The sequence below is a fragment of the Phacochoerus africanus genome, chromosome 3 (genome assembly GCF_016906955.1).
Source record: "Phacochoerus africanus isolate WHEZ1 chromosome 3, ROS_Pafr_v1, whole genome shotgun sequence".
Lineage (NCBI taxonomy): Eukaryota > Metazoa > Chordata > Mammalia > Artiodactyla > Suidae > Phacochoerus > Phacochoerus africanus.
In genome coordinates this window covers 108409962-108425031 of record NC_062546.1, presented here as the reverse complement: position 1 = coordinate 108425031, position 15070 = coordinate 108409962, and positions in this window count along the sequence as shown.

The window sequence follows — 15070 nt, the reverse complement described above, 5'->3', positions numbered from 1 at the left end:
CACAGCCACAACAATGCAGGATCCAAGCTGCCTCTGAGACCTACACCACAGTTCACAGCAACGCCAAATCCTCATGGATACTAGTTGGGTTCTTAACCTGCTAAACCACAATGGGAATGTCAAACTGCTCTTCTTTTTAATGGTATAGACATATACAAGTGTGTGCACATAGTGCTTGGAGGCACAGACTCTGGACCAAATGCCTCTATTTGAATTTGGGCTCTGCCTTAACCACACAAGACCTTGGGCAGCTGCTCTGATTCTCTGTGCTTCAGTTTCTTTGTCTGCATAATAAGAGTTCTAATAGTATGGCCTATTAATAAGATTAAAATGAGTTAATACATGTACAGATTTTACAACAGTATCTGGAATAGAGGAAATGCTGGGTGAATATGTGCTATTAATTTTTTAAATTTCATATAATTGACTGCTTCTTGAATCATTAATAAGGAGAGCACGAATAAATTACATGCATGAGAAGCTGAAAGTTGGTATAACTATGGCATGGGGGGTGGGGGGGAGTTTAATTCAACCGTGTAAATTGAATATTCCAGAAAGAGGAAAGAAAATAAAGTTTTGGAGAAAACACCCATGGTTTAGGCAATATACTAGGCCACTTGAATAAGGATGTTCTTTGATCCTCATAAAATATATATAAGGAAAGTAGTATTAGTCTCATTTTAAACATATGAGAGGCAAAAGAGTAAACGATTTCTATAATCACTGATCTAAAACATGTAATTTAATGTCAACACTGCACCTGCAAATCCTTTACCTGCAAAACACAGATGATAGTCATAACGATCTCAGAAGTTATTTTCAGTGAGAAATGAGTTTATGTAGGAAATGATGCTTGGTAAGTTGTCTGGTCGTTGATAAGTACTCTGTAAACATCACTGAATAGACACACACCAATCTTAGCTATTTGTTTCTATTCCTTCTTCCCTGTTTTTGTTTGGAACAATAAAATTTTTCTATACAAGCCATGTCTATTTGGTTGCTCTTTGTGGGTGCTTATTTGGCCATGATATCACAGACAAGGACTGTACCTTAAACTCCCAGCTCTCAGCCTTGTCCTTGGCCATGCACCAAAGGACTGAACTATCAAAAAGAATGTATGTCATTCTTACATGAACCCAAGCAAGAGAAAGAGAGAGAATCTCAGTCATACATCCCTATAGCGCATTGAGATTGATCCCTTGGGTAGCCTACTTGTATATGTGAGAGAAGAGATTTAGCCAAGAGCATAGGAAGGCAACTGTACTTTCAGAGTAGAGAAGCCTGCTTTCAGGTTGAGGAAAGAGACAGAGCTGCCCTTTACTCTGTCTTCAATACTCTCATTCTCTTTATCTTATTTTTCTTTTTTTCATATAATTATATTTCACCCTGTGAAATACTTCCCCCATCTCCCTCCTTCCTTCCCTTCCTCCCTCTCTCTCTATATATAATATATAATACACTCATATATATAATTGATTATAAATTATATAGATTACTACATATTGCTAGAAATATAAGCCTCATAAAGGCATACATCATTATTTGTTTTGTTCATCAGAATCTTCCAATTTCTAGAAAGAGGGTCTAGTATACAGTAGGTAAGTAATGAATGCGTATAGAATGAATGAGTGGGTGGAGATTATTTTTCTTCTTGTGCAAGTTTGATCTGTGAACACTCAGGTTCTACTGAGGCAACAGTGTGTCATTTCAGGACAAATTTGCCTAAAGTAGATGATGTGTCTAGGGATATAAACAAGACTGGTCATCTGTGCCTCAGTGGGAAATACCTGCTCTCTTATCCAGGAAGGAGAACAAAGATCTCTTCAGTACATTTGGATGATCTGTGGCAATTTGTCCCAATTACCTCAAGGTAGATGAAAGAATTTCAGATGCCGAATGGCAAAATTTTCTAGACATTAAATATCAAGATGTAATAGACATAATGGGATAAGAAGAAAAATGAAGTCAAAAAGGAGAAGAAGGAATTAGAAGGAGGGAGAATAGAGCAAGAGAATCCTAACAAAGACATTGGTGCTTGATTTTGTCATCTGGAGAGCTACTGGTAAACCTGATCTCAAAAACAAATACAGTTGACTTTTGAGTAACATGGGTTTCAATTCCCCATGTCCACTTATTTGTGGACTATTTTCAACACTACATACTATAGAACTATGCAGTAAGAAGATGTTTGAATCCCTGGATGTAGAGCCATAGATACTGAGGAATTATGTTCTTGGAGAGCCAACTTTAAAAGTGAAATGCAGATTTTTAACTGTGTAGAGGGTCAGTGCCTCTAGTCCCTGTGTCATTCAGGGGTCAACTATACTAAGGAGATCCTTCAGGCCATCAGTAATGTGGCTTATATAATCTTAGCTACAAATCCTCTTTTGTGGCCACAGAACTTGGTCTTTCTCTGCCTCTGAATTAGTCAAAATTATGAGAATCTTCCCTTGGTTAAGAGAACCCTTTGTTCCAGTGGCCTTTGTTCTTTTTCCCCATAGAAAAAAAGAGTGAACACGAAAATAATTACAATTTGAATCTGACTCCAAATACATCCATAATCTCATTTGGAAATAAATTCACTTGCTAAAGCCAGTATACTCAAAATAAAATATGGAATGAGAGGGACTCATGAGAATATCAAGTTCTGTTCTCAGATGACACACAAACCATTTCAATTATCCTTTTCTTTTTTCTTTATTGATTCTCTGCTGGATAAAAAGACCACATCTGTGGCACCAGTGGCCAGCAAAGCCGATTGTCACCATCCCCTCAGAACTAGCACATAGAAGATGACTTAAGAAGGGACCACCCGACAAGCAGAATCTCAGGTTGCCTAGTGCCTCCAGTCCTATTTGCTATGCTCTGAGCAGGTTTCCCTCTGCAGCAACAGAGCAGAGGAGACCCCAAATGAAAACAGGAAAAACACTGTTTCACTATGGGAGGCAATGCCAATCTCTTCTTTCTCTTATGGCTTCTTTCTGTTTTACACAGCTTTAAGGAAGTCCAAACTATCGCATAATAAAAGGCTGTGGTGAAGGTGCCAAGGTAGGGTGGGGACATACAGGATAATCAATATTGGCAAATGAAACAAATGTAGTCATTTTTGTTCTCTGAGTAATAAAATCTCCCTGTTCACCTCCAGCTCCTGGGCAAATATAAGATCATCTGAGTGTGGTTTTTATATATCTCTAAACTCTTGACTCATTAATGTGAGCTCAAATTCTTCCACATCATCTATTTTATAAGGATTTGATTTCATATCTTAGATCTAGGGAATGGTATAATATGACAGTTAAAGGGAACAGAAGCTATTCTGCATTCACAAAAGAAAAGAGAGATGCCACCATTTAGAAACCCGGAACTGTTCTAAAAAAATGGGGGTGGGGAGAGCAGGGCACGATAGAGTGAAATGCACATAGAAAAGGCAAATCCTGCGATGTGAGTTCAAAAGGGGTGTACCCCTACAGAATGAAGTCCGTTTATATGATTCTCATTCTCAGTGTTCAGACATTTACAAGTAAACTACTAAATATAATAGATTACAAGTTCGCTGAATCAGAAGAATCCCAGCTTTTGGTATGATTAAGTTTTAATTGTATTTCTCCTTCGGGATCACTAGTAGCTAATAAGCTCATGAAAATAGGTCTTTAAATAGCAGGAGCAGTAAAAGTCTCTCTGAGCACTATATTTTGATATGCTTGGTTGCCTAAGGCATTCTAAGCTGCCTGCAGACTCCAGTGTTTAGTTTTCATATCGATAAACTATCTAAATAATACTCAAAAAGTCCTCAATTTTGAAATAAGATGATACCGGATGGGTAGCTTATGAGCATAAGTTATTTTTTTTAAAAAAACTAATCAATAGTCACTTAAAAATACTACCAAATCTTATTTATGAGAAAAGCTAATTTATAAAAGACATCCGAAAGCATATGCTTCATAGTTTAAAATTAAAGTATTAGACTAAAAATGTCTTCTTTCCTGCTGTCTTTGAATGATACTAGATAGATACCACATACTTTTGCCTATAATAAGCCTAACTTTCTAGGGTGTTCACTGTACTCTAATAATACCCTGACATATACTTTCTGTATATGTATACTAATTTACCATATAATACACTAACATATCTTTTCATGTCATAAGGATATCATCTAATAAACCATAAAGATCTACTAGTTTTAAAATAAGTAAATAAGAGTAGTGTGAGAAATACGTAAACACTTCCATGATAGCATTTTTTAACAGAGTAGGCATGATAGTATTTTTAATAGAGGGGACATTCAAACAATTTGTCAAATTGTCCCTATTTTCCAAAAACATGCAAAAGAATCACCAGAAGGAAGATGATAATTAATATTTCATTTCCCTTAGAAGTACCCCAGTTCTCCAAGCTATTTCAAGTGCACTTTTGGGCAAACAGGCAAAGAGAGAGATATATGATAAGTGATTATGGCTGCTTTGGCTGAATATACACTCAGATCAGCCTGTCCGTGGTTACCAGGCAAGCTCTGACTTTCTACTTTGCGATGGGCCGTTGCCCTCAGGTAAGTCAAGTTCCTTAGCAGGACATTTTACACCATTCCAGCTTACTCGGGCCCATTTTTACCTCACTTTCTCAAGCCATCCTATACTATGTAGGATTACTAGTTTCCTACAGTAAAACTGCCAAGAGATTTCTCTTTGTTGGCCCTTTGCATAGGTTTTGACCTTACCTCTGACATCTCTAACAGGTTTCCATTCAAATTTTCATGCTCATCTCAGACTGTCCTTCTTTAGGAAGCTCTCCTAATGGCCTTCTCCACTTCTACAAAATTGTTCTCACTCTTATTGGATTACCCTTGTTTTGATGGACACATCACAGTGTAGTATGTATGCATAAACAGATGGGATATCTTGAAGGAAAGGATTAAATATAAATCATTATAGTTTAATCCTTAGCACCTAGCATGGTATATACCTAGCACAGGAACATAGATGCATGAAATTGTTTTATGAGTTCTGAGTCTAAAACACATTACAGAATTATATGAACATAAAATGAGGACTGTAAAAACTTTGCTATAAATATAGATAACTATATTTGTCAATTGATGTTTTTATAGTAGAGGAAGAATGGCCACATTGATGGCCACATTTATGCCTAAAAACTAGAAAGAAATTTGAGTCTTTCACAGAACTTGCACCTGAAGTTAGGAACTCTCTGTGTCACCTCTCTGCAGTATATAATAAATGTAAGTTTATTTTATTTTTTTAACAGCGCCCTTTAAGAGTTTATAGCCCCTTGGCTAAAAAACAGTGGAAAAGATGCTCTTATGGTATTTTTGACCTGACATGAAGTATGTGTCAACAGAATCCTTGTAAAAAGTAGCTCTCCGGAGATTCTCTCCCAATTTCAAGAAGGCAAGAGGTCCAGATAAGCATTTCAAAGCTAAGCCTTTTGAGGTTAGCTCATCACTACTATGTTTCCTGCCCTGATCATTCTGAGGCTGCAACTGTCACTTCATTGATCACGTCCCTTTGCCCACAAAGCCAATATCATGGAGTGCCAAGAGAAAACATTTGTTGTAGAAATGTAAGGCAGACCTCCTGACCACAAAGTGAACAAAATATATCAAAGCACATTAACCATGGAATAATGATTCCTTAAGATTATTTTGGTTAACAGGGATAATTTAAAGTAGAGAGATGGCCCAAGAGAGAGATTTTCCACCGTTTTATAGATTTACCAACTTCTCTCTACTTAGGAACCCTAATTTCCCACATGTTCGTGGCTCTCCCTGGTTACTGTCTGTGGTTTAATAACATATGCTGCCCAGAGGGCTATGGAAGAGTGGAAGCATCCAACTGATGTTCAATTGTAGGAACTGGGAGAGCGAACACTCCAGGTTATAATACTGAAAATAACTTCAGGTAAAATTCTAACACTTCTCAGATATACAATAGCTCCTAAGATAATTAAAGCACGGAGTGTTAGCAGAATTTGTCTGAAGAAAAAATTTCCTTATTTTTCCCAAAAAAATCTTATTTACCCTAAACCGTCTTTACCCTAAAACCTTCTTAAATAACTTACAAATATTCACTCTAATAAAATAGTTCCTTCTATCAACAAAAAGATGAAGGACTTGCAAAATGTGTTGACTTCCTCACCAAAGAGCAACCTGTAAGATCCCCGATTACTAATGACAATCCAGTTTTTATAACAAATTCCAGCAAATTACTATTTCGACATGATAATAAAGATAAAATGACCTACTAGTCTTGTCTCCCAAGAGGACCCAGGCCTAAGATGTCTTAGCATCTCATTAAGAAATGTGCTTTTCTTTGAATAAAACTCAAGATGATTTAAAAAAAATTCCTTATAGGTTTGGTTCCCAAATTGTTGACAATGAATTGCCAGGGGTCAGGGGCTAAAAAGGAAAGCCTTAAGAGATGCGAAGGCAAGCTTAACAGATTTTAATACAAATGGATAGTAGGAAAGCATGCCCTTGGCTACAAACTTTAAGCGTGTGCACATTCCCACACAAAAGCAAAACTGAAGATTCATGGAATTTTTTGAACAGACTCAGCAATTTAGCAAATAATCCCCATACATAAACATGCATGCGCACGCACACGCGCACACACACACACAAATCTCAAATTGGCAAGGGTCAGATTTTTCTTAAATTTAGGGGAAAGGTTGCATATTGGTTTTTCTTTCCTAACTAGCTGAGGATGCTACCAGAAGCTTGCAATGTTAACTGCACAATGTTAACTGCCCCCAGAACACAATCCAGGGAGCGAGGACCCCTGATACTCATCTGGGCAAACACATCTTTCTAGCAATGAAGAGCCAATTCAGACCTTTTGCTTAGCTCAGATCTGGGTCTCTTCTCAGCAGGGAGTGCCAATTGTGCCAAACAGTGCTGAATTAATTGGGGTTGTTTGGCTCTGCCTCCAGTTAGTTACATATATACATACATATGTGTGTCTGTGTGTGTGTGTGTGTGTGTGTGTGTGTGTGTGTATATATATATATATATATATATATATGCCTGTGTGTGTGTGAATATAAAAGAAGGAAAAAGCACCTTGCTATTTTTGATCTTTTCTAGCATATTTACAACCACCTTATGTTCTTCTCTGATGTTTAGTAAACTGACCACTGTAACTTTAACACAATAGAGAAAGGAAATTCTTGTTTATTATGATTTATCACTCCTCTACCCACTAAATATCGTTGTGGGTACAATCTGCTAGGAATGGCTCATTATGCATATTTTCATATAATAAAAATATTTATTCAATATAGAAATGTTATCACTGTATTAATATTGCTATTATAGGGGACTTTTTAAAGATCAATGTTCATATGCACTATGAAAAATAGGTGGTAATAACACTCTAGAACGTTTTGAACAATGCTGCCCATAGAAAAGAGGTGCAATACTTACAGACTTAATACTTGCAGTTGCTAAACCCAGAGATTCCATTTAACTGGGAATTCCCACTCATTTAAGAATTCTTAACAGTTGACAGTATATGCATATGTAAGATATACTTTTATATATATATACATACACACACACACACATAAAAGTTTATTTTATATTGTATAACATAGTTTTTATTAAGTGTATATACATATACACACATACACTATATATATAGAGAGAGATAGATAGATAGATAGATAGATAGATAGATATAGATATATAGATATATAGATATATAGATATAAAATCTCCAGAGTTTCAATTTGGTCCCATTCTAACTATAGAATTTGATTTTCACCTATTTGCTGACAAGTAAACTTGTTTTTAGTGAAGACTCTTCATATTTCCTACTGTATTTACTGGATTAATTCTGCCTCCCTGAATTTTCCTTCACAGAAAAAGCCTTCTTTTACAGGAAGCCCAAGCCCACCTCCTTCATGGAGCCTCCTGACTCTGGTCCATGTCAATCTCATCTGCTATTTTAAATTCTCACTATTCTTAGTGTTTTACCAGAAGACGTAGCATCTGGTTACATCTGTGTACGGATGTCTTCTATTTCTTTCATGTTTGTTAACCTTGTCTCCTCAAACAGATGGTAAGAAACTTGAAAATTCAAGTAAGATTTTAAAATTCTTTTGTATTCCTTGGAGGGTGTTATTAAACATAAAGTATATGCTGTCTTTAAATTAAACGGATACACCTGAGGAGGGTACGAGTCCTTTCTCCCGGAAAGTATCTTGGCCTTAGATAATACAGCCATGTCAAGATGACATTTGAGAGGGGATCCTTGTACCAGCTGCACAGTTGTGCCAAAAAATATCAGCTCTACATTTTAGGGAGTCCCTACAATTATTCCAAGTACTTTATTATGTACTGTAATTATATCATTTCATGTTAAACTACCTCTATATATTAAATATAATAAACTTATTTATAGTTGGAAAACCTGAAACTTAGAACAGGTGATATCCTGAATACATGTAGAAAATACAGGAAATACATATAGGAAATGCATAAGACAGCATGTTTATTTTCCGGTTGATGATGTTTGTAAGAGACACACTTTTATCTTCAAGTATTCTGAAGCGAATTTGTCAGTTTACTTTCCTAATCTGTTATTCAGTATTCACCTCCTAATTTAATGGTGGTGAGTGGGGCTATTATCTTGCATGAGTCTTTGTATCTGCATGTTAATTATGATTATAATGTCCTCAGACTCTAAAGTGAAAGGCAGACATTTCCAAGAAAGGTAAATGAAGACATGGGAGTTACTTTAAAATCCATGAGCAAATTTATACAGCAGATTATTCATATCTAAGAATATGAAAAAGTGCACAAGAGCAGAAATGAAATATCTGACAAATATCAGACAAAGAATTTCTCTGTATATTTTGATGAATAGATTGTTGCATATATTGTTCTCCTTACACATTTCAAGTAACCAAAAAAAGGTAAAATATAATTAAGTTTGTTGGAAAACAATAGTAACCCTGAAGAAATATGCTGAGAGTTTGTGCTCTGATTTCTCCTTTGCTTTATTACCTTGAAAACCAAAAATGTAAAATTAAGTCTGGTTCAACTCAGTTACTCATTGTGCATCTTTTTACTTAGGGTATGAGGTTACCACAAAGCTACATGTATTTAAGTCTACATTTTTTTGGTAATGAAGTAATGAAAGGTCCATCAAAGATAATGAATCTGATTTATATTTTTTATTTTTATTTATTTATTTTGCTTTTTAGGGCTGCACCTGCTGCATATGGAGGTTCCCAGGCTAGGGGTACAATTGGAGCTACAGCTGCTGGCCTATGCTACAGCCACAGCAACACAGGATCCAAGCGGTGTCTGCAACCTAACCACAGCTCACGGCAATGCCAGATCCTTAACCCAATGAGTGAGGCCAGGGATCGAACCTGCAACCTCATGGTTCCTAGTTAGATTCGCTTCCACTACACCACAATGGGAATTCCTGAATTTGATTGAAATTTAAAAAATAAAATCTATAAAAAATTTAAATCATCATTGAGGTTAAGGGGCACTCTCAAATAGCAAATGGTGCAGAAGGTTGGAGAGGTTACATGATAAGCCATCATCTCTGTGCAACAATGGAGAAACAGATTCTTCATAAGTTACATCACTTCATCAAAAGCCACACAGTCAAAGAAAAATGACTAGAATCCAAGCTCTTTTTTTCCAGTGAAAGACATGAAATTCTGATTGGGAAAAAAATACTCTGCTTAAACTCATGTAATACTTCATTGGAAAGATTTTCTTGAAGACATTTCCATTTAAGCCAAACCAATGTGAAGTTTAGCATTATACAAGATCCTTTCTCTTTTAGTTACTTTAAAGGACTATAACAAACCTCAGGTATGGGTGGACTAGGTTTCAAAGAATAAAAGACAGTGATATTCCCTCAGTTGGAAAATAGCTGTCTGCAAATGTTGACAGTGACAACTTGTTATCCAGTTCCTTTGGATTACATAGGTATATACACATACCTTGGCTCATAAATATAAGAGCTTCAGTGGGTATGCAAAATGAGACAACCACTCTGGAAAGTTGTTTGGTAGTTTCTTATAAACTATATGTACATGTATCATATGAACCATTGATTCCACATCTAGGTATTCATTCCAGGGAAATAGAAGCATGTCAAAAAAAGACTTAGAGGATATTCATAATAGCCAAAAACTGGAAACAACCAAAATGTCTAGTAACATAAATGGATAAACAAATTGTACTGTACACTAGAACATGACTCAATAACAAAAAGAAATGAACTACATGTAACACTTAAGAATAAAGAATGAGCTCAGTAAGTAGATACTTTCTTCCTTTGAAGGTTAAATTAGAATATGATGAATTGTTTTTTCTCCTTGTTCCAACAACCTGTATAAAATCCAGAAGGATATATTTATTTATATTGTAAATAACTGTGTTTTTAAGCAATGGCGATATCTATTTAATCCTCTAGAATTCTTTTTCTAAAGAAATGTGTGAGACACCTTATACCTATTAGAATGGATATTATCAAAAATTAAGAAATAAAGTGTTGGCAAGGAAGTGAAGAAAAGAGAATCCATTTGCATAGCTGGTGTGAATGTCATTTGGTACAGCCACTGTGGAAAGCAGTATGGCGGTTCTTCAAAAAATTGAAAATAGAATGACTATATGATCCAGTAATTTCACCTCTAGGTATTTATCCAAAGACTATGAAAACACTAACTTGAAAAGATAACTGCACTCCATGTTCACTCTAGCATGATTTAAAACAGCTAAAATATGGGGGAAAAAAACTAAGTGTCTATCAATATACGAATGGGGAAAGAAAACAATGGCATACACACACATGCACACTATTGAATCTTATTCAGCCTTAACTGGGAATGAAATCTTGCCATTTGTGACAACATGGGTGAAACTTGAGGATATTGGGTTAAGTTAAATAAGTCAAACAGGGAAAGATAAATACCATGTGGTCTCACTTACATGTGGAATCACAAAACAAACAAGCTAATGGATACAGAGAACAAGTTCGTGGTTGGCACAGGCACGGGAGAGTAGGGGGTAAACAAAATGAATGAAAGGGGTCAAAATGTACAAAATTACCATTATAAAATAAGTGAACATTAGGATGTAATGTACAGTGAGATGACTATAGTTAACAGTACTGTATTGCATATTTGAAAGTTGCTGGAAGAGTAAACCCCTAAAGTTCTCATCACAAGAAAAAAAATCTGTAACCGCATATGGTGATGGATGTTAACTAATCATGGTGACCATTTCCCCATATGTACAAATATCAAATCGTCATGTTATATACTTGAGACTAAATGATGTTATATGTCAATTATATTTCAGTTAAAATTACATAAAATTTAATTGGTATAACACCTACAAGATGCTTTTTGCAGAATCATCTAGAGTAAAAAAAATGAAAAATAACCTAATTGTCTAATACTGGCTAAATAAGTTATGCAGTCAAAAACAATAGCAAGCACTCAAGAATATTTGATATCTTTATAAAATGCTCAAAATATATGAAATATATGCCTAGAAAAGGAGTCTTAAAAATTCACCAAAATGATCACAATTATTTATCCCTGGTGGTAGAACCTTGAAGTGATTTGAAATTTTTAATTTTACTTTTTTTGTATTTTCAAACTCATTTATAACTGACATCACTGGTTTTATCGTCAGAATAAAAAACAAATGCCAGTCAGTTTACTGAAGCTAAGGAAATAGGGGTGATGGATATGGTGTATTTTGCTATTTTTTAAACCCAATTAATGATGCTCTTGAGATCCTTCCTAAGCATACAAAGCAGCTGAAAGGACGATGACAAACACAAACTAAGGTCAATAAAAATAACCTCAGAATTGATTTAAATTAATCACAATTAAATATGTCTGAGAGAAACATGCTCCTCCTCATCTTCTCTTTTCCTTCATGCCAAGAACAAACATAGTCAATATTCATTTTCCAATAACTTTGGCACCGCACTTGATTTTGTCTGATCCCGCAGTGCCACTTATTTTCTGCATCAGTGCTGTTGGACTGATTATTGAAGGCCCATACTATGAATTTTAAAAATTCTAGATCTGGGAATCCTTCAGGTAGTAAAATGAAAGATCCTCAATTAGATTCCAGTCACTGACACAACAGCTTAGCACTAAGCCGTAAAGGGGAGGGGATCTCTGTAATTTGATCTTGAGGGTCACTATCCATTCCATACTCTCTGCTAGTTCCCTTTTATATCATCTTTGATTTATCTGGGGTAACTTTGTGATTTCAACAGTTATTTAGAGTTATTGAGAGATGTTAGGTCTACACATTGTCTATTAAATTAGGATGCAATTTGGTTTCTAAAACAACATTCAAGGAATTTGGGGTGCCATCTCTTTCTTTTCGAAATCATCCAAAATCCTTAAAGTTTCAACTGTTCTAGAAGACTGGTTACAATGGATCCCTTTTTTTCTTAGTCATTTTTGGATGTTTTGCAATTAATACACATACCTAATTAAAGAGAAGCAGCTGATAGCCCAAATGGAAGCCACAGAATTGAAGAAGATACCTTAAGTTTTAGTGGTAAGTATAAAGCTCTCCCACTATCTAACATCTACTTAACAATGCATTATTTTTCTTTTGGGGCTATATAAGAAAAAAATTATGAATAAACTCATATCCTTTATTTTACTACATTTCATTGTTAAATAACTTGTTTCCCCACCTATATTTTTATCTATACCTATGAATAAGTATATACAATTTTTCTTATTTAGCCAAAGTGTTATTAAAAGAAAGTATTTGCGACAGATTATAAACATGCACAAAAAATCTCAAATAACATTCTATGGAATGTCTCTGATGCAGTATAACTGTACTGCATGCATTGTGTCTGCAGCTGTCTATACGAACTAATGTTTGGGGTATAATGAATACTAATGTTTCCTGGAGGTAATTGTCCTATTATATTCAGAGTTCAGCAGTTAGGTTTATTAATATTAGGTGCTACAATGTTTTTAGCTAGGCAATCAGGTTTGCTTCAAAGAGAGCTACTTCAGGTTACAGTGTTTATTGACTACCTGAAATGCAATTATGAAAATATCATTGAATTTTCAGTGTTCCTGTGGTTAAAATATTCACTTACTGCAGGGTTGAGCTTCTACTATAAAAAGCTTAAAGCTACTGACCCTCATTTAGCAAAGTTCGATTTGGACAATGTGTGGTCTTTCCCACAGCTTCTGCAATTATCAAAGCAAAACATTCTATTAGGTTCTTTAATCAATGTTTGTTTTCTACTTGCAGGAGCTGCTGCCCAGGATAGGATATTTAGCACCTGTAAGGCTAATTTTAGGCTGCATTTGACTCTTAGGGTTCCTGGGCTCTTTTATGGTAAAAGCTGTATGAATTTTCTAGCTCTCCCTGGGAGTCCTTGACCCTGAGAGCTTAACTCAGGGAGCAGTGGAAATGAGAGATGAAGAGAATGAAAGGATAGCCTAGTTCATCCTCCTAACAACATAGTGCTGATCCCTATACCACGGGGATTGACTGGACCAGGTTTAAAGCCTTGAGGCTTCCGGAAAAGGCTAGCTCCTTCAGATCTCATTTTCCTCCGTTTCCCCCCTCCCTTCCTTTCATATTTACAGTTGTGAGAATTTCAGTTAATGATGGCGAAAAAAAATTAGCATTTCCAAGTAAAGCCTCTAGTTTAGACTCCATCTATTTAGTTGTAAACATTTCCAACTAGTTTCAAATCACTGACAATAAAAAGTTACATGATTGTTATTCTTGTATTTTTTTGCGGAATATGGGGCTGGGCTTCGGTTTTTCAAATTACACTTCTCTGTGCTGGTGAGGAAGAAGTCAAACGTGGATTCCCTCTCTTCATTCTTGGCAAAAGTGAAAATGGAAGAAAAGATTGATGAGTTAAATTGGCTTTACAGAGTCATTGTTCAGTGTTATTGTTAGGACAATTGGTGATTAACACCTTGATAGCTGTGAGTCTGTTCTAAGTCTTTGCTTTTGGGAAAAGAAATATCAAAATATTATTTTAAATACTTAAGAAAAATCTTCACCCATGGGCCTTATGGTTTATTCTAGAACTTTCAGCTGTCTTTTTCATGAAGTCAAAAATAATAAGCACTACCACCTTGAGGTAGAGGAGAGGAAGTAGATAAAATGGTAAATACAATTGAGATTGTCAAAAAGCATGTACAGAAATATTTTAAAAGTCAGAAAAGAATAATTTGTTATATGATCTCATGGAACTTTCTATGGGCTGTTTACTTTTCAATATATGGAATAGCCATAATTATGGAAAAGACTCCAAACTAAGAAAAGGCAAAGGAAAGAATTCAGTCCTTACTGCATATATTATTTTCTAGCATAGTTTCATGCATATGCTTTCATATAACCTCTTTATCAATTTTTTGGGGCCAGTCTTTCTCATCACTTTATATAGAAGAGGAAGTAGGGCTTCTGAAAGGTTTAAAGCAACACTGTCTTAATAGAACTTCATGCAGTGATGTAAATTTCTATAAACTTGTATTTTCCAATATGGTGGCCACTGGCCTCATGTGGCTACTGAACATCTGACATGTGGCTATTACATCTGAGGAAATGAATTCCCAATTTAGGTTAATTTAAATTTAAATTTAAATAACAATCTATCAGCTAGTGGCTACCATATTGGACAATGCAGGAGTATAAAAGGTCTAATAGCTAGACAGTATTGCAAGCCATAACTAAATTCTCAAGGAGACAGCACGTTGCTTGTGTTTTGTTTTAACTAGATGTTTAAGCATGCATATAGGTCCTTTGTGAGATCTAGTGAAACACAGTCTTACTAAAATTGTAGATCTTATATCGAGTAAAGTTCTAATAGAAAATTTGCCATGAAAATGCTGATGACTTTGCCTTTTTAAACAAAATGAGCCATTTTGATTTTATTTTTTCAGTTTTCTTTGTATTATTCAATTATTTTTTTTTAATTAGATGGGAGTTCTCATCTTGGCTCAGCAGTTAGCAAACCTAACTTCCATGAGGATGTGGGTACAATCCCTGGCATTGCTCAGTGGGTTAAGG